Below are 9,777 nucleotides of genomic sequence, written 5' to 3' on the forward strand. Positions count from 1 at the left end.
TGAGATCCTGCTACCCCTCTTCCCGTGGTAAGAAATGTTGATGTTCACCACCATTTTTTATGATAATTAAATGCGTTGACTCATAGGGGCGCCTGGGTGGCTCAGGGAGCTGAGCGTCCGACTTCGGCTCAGGTCGTGATCTCGCAGTTCATGGGTTCGAGCCTCACATCGGGCCCCACGCTGTCGGTGCACAGCCTGCTTCAGACCCTCTGTCCCCCTCTCTCTTCCCCTCCCCCCACCCGTGCACACGCTCTCTCGCTCGCTCTCAGTAAGTAAAGATTTTTTTTTAAACATGTTGACTCGTAGAAGGCACTTACAGAGAGCCTGAGGGTGCTGAGTAGCCCCTCCAGGACCACGAGAACGGAGTTTGGAGGACAGAGCGTTCCCCAGGAAAAGCCAAGATTCTGTTAGTGCAGAAGCGGAGTTGAGGTCACAGGCACCAGCAGTAAATATCATTAAAGGCGAGAACAGCTGCACTGGGTTTTGACGGATGGAGAAAGGTTGGCCAGATGGAGAAGCGTTTGAACGTTCCCAGCAGAGGGAAGGGAATGGTGCAAAGCCAGTTAGCGGGAAGGGACTCGGAGTAAACTGTTCAGTATCATCCTCAGTGCAAGCCCGTGAGATCAGCTGAATGATTGCCCCCGTGTTTCAGAGGGGGACACTGAGGCTCACGGAGGCGAAACTTCGCATCCACCTTATACGGTAAGTGGCCGAGCCAGGGTTTGAAGCCCAGGCTGTGTCCTTTCCCGGCCTTGCTTCTTCTTCTGCCCCACCTGCCTCTGTCATTGTCACCAGTGGGGCTGATGATTCTCCGCCTGACTGAGGCCACGTGATGGACTCAGGCCTGTCTGCAACCTGGCCATGCGTGCTCTCCCGTGAGCCCCCGATGCAGCTTGTTAATTAATTTTCCTGCCACAGACCATCGGGCCCCTGGCTGTCCCCTGGCCTGGCAGGGCTGCGCTGTGATGACTTATCCCAGGTCCCCGAATCTCCTATTCTGTGGCCTGGCCTGGGGGTTGAGACGGACCTGGGCTTTCAGCAGGACAGGATCTGGTGACCACTGCCTCAAGGCCAGGCCGAGTCCCTACCTACCCCCAGGTGAGCCCTGCTCTCCCTCCATCCCTTCCCCTGCTCACCGCCCTCTGCCTGGACCCCTCTGACCGCAGGAAAGGGCGTCACGGCGGCATCCTCCTCAGTTCTGTGCCCCAGCGCCTGCAGCACACGGCCCAGAGAATGAAGGAATCGCTGAAAGAACATCCCTTCCGGGGCGCTGATATCCGGGCTCTCTGCCTCAACGGGACTTGCAGGCACCCGGGCCCCACAGCGGAGCGCCTGAGTCCTGGGTGCAAGTGTCAGCACTAAGAGATGCCCTGAGAAGGCTGCCCCCCCCGCCCCGAGGGCCAGAACCGACCCCAACTGCCCACTTGGCCTTGGCCGCTGCTTGGGCTCCACCTGCAGGAGGGACTGCCCCCCTCTCCTCACTCTCGGCCCCACCCTCCCCCTCACCTGGGGCCCCAGCCTTAGGAGAGGAGCTGTCCCCAACATCTCTGTCCTCGCCTCCTAGGTGGGCTGGGGTCCTACCTTCTGCTGCCAGACCTCCCAGACGGGGCCCATTTGCCCCTTACCCTCCACTCCTCGCCATACCTGTTCTGAAAAAGTTACCGAAGAGCCAGAACTCCATCTTTTGCTCCTTCCGACCCCAAAGGGTCCATGTCGTCTGAGAGGTCACTCACAGCCACATAGCTCACTGAGGCAAGGAAGCGGCCGGGGGTCACCCACCACGTAACGCTATTACAAGGCCCTCGACCTTATTCCCTCGGCCGTACCTTTCGTTAGGCTCTTCTACGTGCTTGACTTAACGCAATGCTCCAAAAACCTTGTCAGGGGCTGTTATTATCCCTATTTTATTCATGGGGAAACTGAGTCTCAGCGCCCCCCTCTCAGGACCTAGCAGGAAGCCACAGAATGGATTTGGCTGGTACAAAAGTCAAGTCTCGATGTGCTCGTCCTTCGTCCAGTCGTCTCTGCTCTCTGCTCGGCGGCCACTGTCTGTGCGATGCCGGACCCGCAAGTCACGTGTCCCTGCCTCCCTTGACTGCCGGTTCCACCCAGGTTCGGACGATGAGAGGTGCTGGCCCAGGACCGGGAAGGCAGAGGTAAGGAATCTGTTCCTGCCTCTCTCGTCCTCTCAGCAGCTGCCTGTGGCTCCAGCAGGAGCGGGGACTCGGGGATCTCCGCGGCCGTGGCGCCCAGCTCCACCGGAGGCCACAGCAGGTGCAGGGTCCCGGGTTCCCCAGCCCCGGGCGGCAGCGTGCCGAGTCCCTAAGCCCTGGGGGCCCTTCCCTTCCCTTCCTGCTCCGTCGGCCCCGACAACCCTTCACGACCCGTGTCTCTGCGGACCGTCCTCTCTGTGTGGGCTGGTTGGAGATTCCGGTTTCCTGAAGGGACCTTGAATGGTGTAGCACTGAGCACTGGGGGGTGTTTCTGAGAAATACACCCTCAGAGTTGGGATTCGGGGCTGGGCCCTCGGACTGATGAGGCTTGGACACAGGTGATGACCTCATTGCCAGGCCAATGAGACACCGGTGGTCAATGGCACGCAGTGGCTTCATAACCACCTAAATTATCACCTGTGACTGCCTGGGATGAAATGTCCGTTGAAGGCACAGCTTTAGTAGTCCAGGGGGCCGCTGAAGGGCGGGGCGTGATGGCCGCCTCTGACTGAGCTGCGGCGGGTGCAGAAAGAAAATGACACACTTGGGGCTTACCCTCCATTCAAAGCCAAGCAAGAGAACCAGAGATGGCCTGTGACGGCTCTAAAGAAACGTCTTACCTCGTGCGGTCACAGAAAGACACAGCTGGAAATCAAGGCCGAAAGGTAACCCCATGGTTTGCACAACGACGGCGTAAGTCACCCTGGAAACCTTGCCAAGTCTCGCTGAGACGAGGTAACGCGGGACACGCGCTCGGTTCTGTGCCTGGCTGGCCGACTGCTCTGCGAGGTCATCTGATCTGTGCTGGAGGACTTAGGGGTGTGACAGCCGGGGGTCATGTGGGAGGTGGGGGGCGGGGACGTCGGTGGTCAGAGCTGCAGACAGGGTGTCAAGGGAATTGAGGGCTGACTTTGCTCTGATTTCATCCCCCAGGGGACAGACAGGCCCTACCCCAGCCTGTCTTTCTATAAGGTCCGTCTTTCTACCTTGGACCTGTCGGGACACGGACTGGGATCACGCCGCTTCGAGTGACTCACGTTTCTACGTGTCACTGAGCGCCCACCCAGTGGCCCGGGCCCAAGGTCTCCATTATGTCACCCACCACCCTATCTTGGCACCTTCCCCCCGCCCGCATCTAAGCGACCACCAGGTCTCTGACGGGAAGCTTCTTCACCTCGATGTTCCCACAGCGGTGCAGGGAACCCTCACATCCAGCCTCGACTGACACGAGAGCCTCCTTGCTGGTCCAGGCTCCACCTGCTGCCCAGCACCCCCCTCTCACCCCACCTGCCCCTCACCCCACCCCCTAACCACCTGCTGCCCAGCCTACCCTCCCTACCCCCTGCCCCCCAGTCCACCCTCCACATAGCACCATTATGATTTTTCTAAAATGCACATGCCCACCTCACCATACAAATGACCACCCAGAATGACACGGCCCATTTGCCCATCTACCTCCTCGCTCGCCCCTGCAGCCCCAGAAGCCGGCTTCAGGCCTGTCCCGGTCAGGGGCTCCAGTGCACCGTGGCGGGGGGGGGAGGGGGTGTGGAGAACATCAGGCTGTCGGAGGACAGGGGCACAACGTGTTCCAGAAGTTACACTGTGCATCTGATGCCACTCATCACTCATCAGTGCCTCCATCTGTGCAGCAGTGGCCGGGATCTCCTCTTCCTCACCTTCAGGGAGTGGTTTTGACTCAGTCAGCCGTGGGATCTCCTCTCCTTGGCCACCGATTTGTCCCGGAGTCACTACGCCCCACCCAATGAAGCAGAAGCAAATCCCTCTTAGATGAGTTCTGGGGAAGACTTCTTTTCCTGAATAAAAGGGACAGACTCAGTTGGTAGAAATCTCCTACCCTTTTTGCCCAAACCCCTCATCCTGCCTGCCATCCGGACGTGACGTCCGGAGCTGCGGCAACCACCTCGTGACCACGAGGCTACAAATCCAGACCAGAGGCCACATGTGCTGAAGACAGTAGAGCGGAAGGAAGCTGCGTCCCATGCGCCATCACGGAAAGCTGAATGGGGCCAGCAGTCACCCACATCTGGACCTTATTTCAGGCGAAAAAAAATAAGCTGCTGTTTTTTCCAGCTGCTGCTAGCCAGGGTCTCTGTTACTGGCCCAGTTGTAACGGATACAGACAGATCTGGACTCGGGTCTCTTCTCTGCCACTGACTAGCCAGGTGACCTGAACAAGACAGCCTGTCCAACCTTTCCAAGGTTCTCGAGGTGCAGTATCGTCACCGGTTAGAACAGAATTGACAGTCCCTACCTTAAAGTTCTGCTCCGTGAGAGGAGGGACTGAGTCTGTCTTGTTCAGCGAGGGGCCTCATACAATGGGAAAATTTTGCTACATTTATCAAGAGCCTACCCCGGGCCAGGCATCAATCTTAGCAGTTTGTAGGCACCGGCCCCCTCCATTTCTCTCACGTTCCTGAAAGATAAATATTAACACGCTTCTTTGTGCCAATGGAAAAACTGGGGCACAGAGAAGTTAAGTCACCTGCCATGGGACACACAGCTGGCAAGCGGAAGAAATGAGATGTGAACCCAGATGGTCGGATCCCAGGGCTCGGCATACAGTAGGTGCTCAGTAAATGCCTCTGTTGAACAGACGTAGGAACACATCGCGAGAGGCGCGAGAGGCGCGTGGAGGCGAGTTCCTTCCATCGCTGCTGTGGCTTGTGAGGAGCCCCCGTGGAGCCCCTGGATCGAGTGGGCTGTGGCCGGAGCCTGAGTCCGTTCCCCGCCCCCCACACACACACACCCGAAGCTGCATCGTCCCCCGGCTTCTGGGGTGTGTCCCTGGGCTCACCTCATAACTCAGATACCTTCTTGGCTCTTTCTGTGATTGAGATAACACGTTTACTCTCAGGTTAACTTTTATTACTTATTGATTTTCTCTGCCCTGTCTCGGCCGTGTCCATTTTTATCTGCTCAAAGCAGTAGAAGCCATTCAGTAGGGGAGTGGAGCGTAAAATATTATGACCACAGACAAGGACCCACAGTAACGGTGCCATTATTTATGAAGAGGGCAGGAGAAAGGGGACATGCCATCTTGTTCACCCACACGCCCAACCTGAGAAACTTCCCCAGGGCTCAGGCAGGCCAGGTGGAGCTGGGCTGTGAGCCCACAATCCGAGTCCCCATCCCCAACACTCCTCCTGAGGTGGTTGACCTTCGTGGACCCCCACAGGGAGGTCCCGGGAGGTCCATCATGGGGGAGGGAGATCTGTGTTGGCGTGTGGAGACCTGAATCCGTCCCTTTTCTTTTTTGTTTTTTGTTTTTTAGTTGATTTACTTATTTTGAGAAGGAGAGTGAGAGAGAGAGAGAGGGAGAATGAGAAGTGGAGGGGCAGAGAGAGACAGAATCCCAAGCGGGCCTCCTGCTGTCAGTGCGGAGCCCCCGAAGCGGGGCTCAAACCCACAAACCTTGGGATCGTGACCTGAGCGGAGATCAACAGTCGGACCTTAACTGACTGAGCCACCCAGGTGCCCCAGCCCATCGCTTCTTCATAGGGACCCTGGGAAAGTGTCTCACGTTCCCAAGTTGGCTCTCCTCTTTGGGGAGGGAAGACGAATAGTGTCTGTCTCTGGGGTTGTTGGGAAGGCGGGTAATGAAGTCTTGCCACAAAGCTCTTCGTTGCACAAACCTGGCGCCCAGCAGGGCTCAGTGGGGTGAGCTGTGTTGGTGGTGGTGGGGGCGTGATGGTGACCATGAGGACAGCGGGGGTTGTGATGGCAGTGACGGTGGCGACGACAAGGACAACAATGCTGATAATACCAACGGCAATGGTGGCCGTGGTGACAATGGAGGGGAGGATGCGGGCAGAAAGTCAGCATCCTGACCCTCTCTCTCTCGTCAGCAACCCCATAGCGCCATGACCCGTCCTCTGGAGCCCTGATCCCAGCTGCAGTCGCCCACGCTTCCGTGTTGTGTCGGGATCACAACCGTCATGGGCTATCGTTCCCAGGCCTGCGGGGACGGGGGCTGTTTCTTTTGCAACTCTGCTGACCGCACCCAGCTCGGGGCCTGGCGCATAACAGGTGCACACTAAGCATCTGTCCAATGGCTCGAGGAGGAGGCAGAGAGGCCGGAAGCAGCTCCTCCTGGTCCCCACCCTTGTAGAGCCCCACACTGCCTCCACCTGGCATCCACACTCCTGGGTCTCAGGGGACCCCAAGAGGGCCTGGAAACTCGGGACTCAGGAGTCTCCTTGACGTTTGCCACTCAAGACCCCCACCTCTCTGGGCTGGTGGCAACTCCTGTTCCAAGGCGGCCGCGGCCACTGGCTTTGTGGCGATATTGACATTTACCAGTGAAGAGGCATTATCTTTCCTGCTTCTCATAGAGCAAAGTACTGGGGACGAGATCAGGGGCTTAGATGGGCTTCGGGCCCAAGGGGCCCCCTCAAGGGATGTCCAGCACGAGCTCTCACCGGGTGCCCTCCCGGAGCCCCTCAGATGCTGGCACACTCTACCACCAATCTGGTGGGTGACATGAGTCTCTAGAGGGAGGCTACAGGGTGGCAGGGCTGGGAACCTATTCCACTCTGCCCCCCACCCAGACCCCCTCCTCTGCCCTCTCCAGGATGGCTTTGGGTCCCATATCCCCAGCTACACTCTGTACCGGCCCCCAGTCCGGGCTCGAGCTTTGCACTTGGCGAGTGTCAGGGGCACTCACGTCACTGGGGGCCCCGGTCACTCTGCAGGAACCCCCATCTCCCTGGCCCGCGGTCATTCCCAGGCCCAGGCAGGGAACAGGAGGCACTCTTGCTCTGCGGCACACCGGAGTGACTTAGGAGTTCCCTTACCCCGTCGTAACTGACGGCTCTAAGTTAGGATGAGAGGAAGACGAGGGGTCACGTGTCACCAGGCTCCTTTCTGAGGGAGAAGTGAAGTCGGCACCAGGCGGACACAGGGCCAACGCATGGGCAGCTGTCTCCCAGTTTATTGATGAGGGAGCTCAAACCCAGAGAGGTGAAGCGACTGCCTGAGGTCACACAACACATTGACAGAAGAGCCAGAAACAGAACTCTGCTCTCCCAAGTCCATGCTCTTTCCAGGACAGAGCATTGCCCCCGGTATCCACATTCCGGGCAGGAACACGGAGAGAGGGAGGCCTGGGTGGGGTCTACTCGGTAGGAGCTGGGCAGTGGAAAGGGGCGTGGAAAATACCCAGCCACGTGCACTCCGTGAGGACGGGGCCTGGCCTCCCTGGCCTTCCGGTGTATGTGCAGGGCATGGCGCTCAATAGTCACTCAATAAATGTTTGCTCCCAGCAGAAGCCTGGGCCTTCCCCACCGGGCTGCAGGAGGCTGGAGAGGGCCGAGAAGGCACGGAGCCGGGCAGTCACGCCCGCAAAGCCCCTGACCTCACTCCACTGCCCTCCCCACCCCAGCAGTCTCAGCAAGGACTTGAAAATCCATCCAAGGGCCAGTCAGTTAATATGTGGGTCAAACGCTGTTTATTTCCCTCCCGCTTCTCTGCTCTCCATCCCAGCACGGCTCCCACTTTCCGGCTGCCTCCGATCTGCAGCCGCTGAGCATCCTCTCCCGGCCTCCCCCAGGACAGAAGGCCCACATCCTCTGGGAAGAGGAGGGACGAGCCAGAGCCCATAACTGGAAAACTCCAGCTGCCTCTGGACTAGGCAGCCGAGGAGGATTAGCCGGCTGGGCTGCAGAACCACGCGGAGCTGGGGGACAGGCCCTCGCCGGGACTCGTGGATGCTGTGCATGCCACTCACTCGTGGTGACAGGGGCATCCTGGGTCCTGAGGGGGGCGCTCACCCACAGACCAGAATCCACGCGTGCTCAGGTCCTCCTCGGGGCTGTGTGGTCACCACCTTCCCGATGGCCTGGGCTGTTCTCGACCCTGGGGACACAGCTCCTCGTGTGGGAGACACCCCAAGGCAGCTCTTCCGGGCCAGCGCTGTCCTGCTCACCCCTCTTGGTGCATGACCTTCTGGACGTCACTGGCATCACCTCGTGGGCCCGGTCTCCTCCCCTCTGACCGCGCTGTGTGGCAAGTGCTGAAGGGGACACATCGAAGAGCTCTGCAGACCGCAAGTCAGGGTCGGGGTCTGAGTCTTGAGGCCTGATTCCACTTGGGGCCTCCCCGCCAGGTCCCACCAGCTGTTCCCAAGAGCAGCCCTCCCCCCAGCTGTGGGGCCTGAGCACTGGGCCGGCCCGCAGGGCATGGAGGCGCCCCGCTCATCCCCAGCCTCCCTGGTGCAGACGGGTGGGTGGCCGTCTGCCTGCTCCGTTCCAGAATAGCCCGGCCTGGCTTGGCGGCTGCAGCCTGACATCGGTGGTCCTCCCAGGTCTCCCCCACCACCTACTCTGCAGCCCCCGCTCCCCCCCACCAACCCCAACCCTTCTCTCCCCACCCACCTCCAGCCCTCTCCTCCACACCCACCCCCAACCATATCCCCTACGCAGCTCATCTCGAACGGGCACTTGGCAGAAATAACAGAATCGTAAACCCCATGTTGGAAGAGATCTCAGGAGATCACTTACATCCCCCAGCCCCTGCCATAACCCAGCTGGAGGCAGCTCAGTGTTTACTCTCCCCACTTTCCACAGACCCCCAACCAGCCCCTCCCTGGGGCAGTGCAGTGTCTATTACACAAGGAGATTCTCCCATCGGGGCTGATTGATGTCACCATGAACCACTCCTTGGTGACCACGGTCTAGAGGGGGAGAAGGACACATGGATGCACCCTAAGCAAGGGGGAGACTGACGCTTTCACAGAGGGACTCTGCCCTCGGATGGGGCTCTGGGAGCAGAGATCAGGGAAGGCTTCCCAGAGAAGGTGACACTTGGTGTGGCCCTTGAACCAAGAGCGTACTTTCCCTGATGGAAACACCGTGGGGCAGGTGGAGGCCACTCTGAGAAGAGGACACAGCAGGTGCATCATTGAAGCTCAGGGTCAGGAGCACAGGTGTCAGAGTCAGCAGTTGAGGTGACATCTGGTGGTCGGTGCTGGGTGACACCTCATCCATAGACCCTGATGGCCCCGCCCAGAAGGTGTGTGGGGACTGAGGGAGTTAGCCCACCACGTGCCCTTCCAGGTGCCCAGAGCCAGTGCTCGGTGACATTAGTGATCCGGGGGACAGAGCCCAGAGGCAGCGGGTAGGATGATGCCAGGTGCAGGGAGGGTGCAGGCTCTGAGCCCAGATGCCAGTGGCCCTGACTGGGCTCTAGTCCCCCTCGCTGGGCCCCAGCTTCCCATCTGTAAGCGGGGGGCGGGGCGGGGGTCAGGCCCACCTTGCAGGGCTGCCGGAAGCATCGGTGACAAACCGGCAAAACACCGGAGCTCAGGGCAGGCGTCCACGTGACCGTTGTTGGAAGGCCTGGCAGCAGGCAGAGTCCTGGGTGTGAAGAGTCTGGGAATCAGCAACAGGAAAGTGATAATTGAAATCTCGAGAGTGGACGAGTCCCCTAGGAAAGAGTGTTAGAGGAGAAGAGATGACAGGAAGTTTCACCAAGGGGAGCCCTGGAATCCTTGGCTGGATTCTGCCCACGGACTCCTCTGAAGTCAGAAGGAGGAACTGGACTGTGG

The sequence above is a fragment of the Panthera uncia genome, assembly GCF_023721935.1.
Source record: "Panthera uncia isolate 11264 chromosome C1 unlocalized genomic scaffold, Puncia_PCG_1.0 HiC_scaffold_4, whole genome shotgun sequence".
NCBI lineage: Eukaryota > Metazoa > Chordata > Mammalia > Carnivora > Felidae > Panthera > Panthera uncia.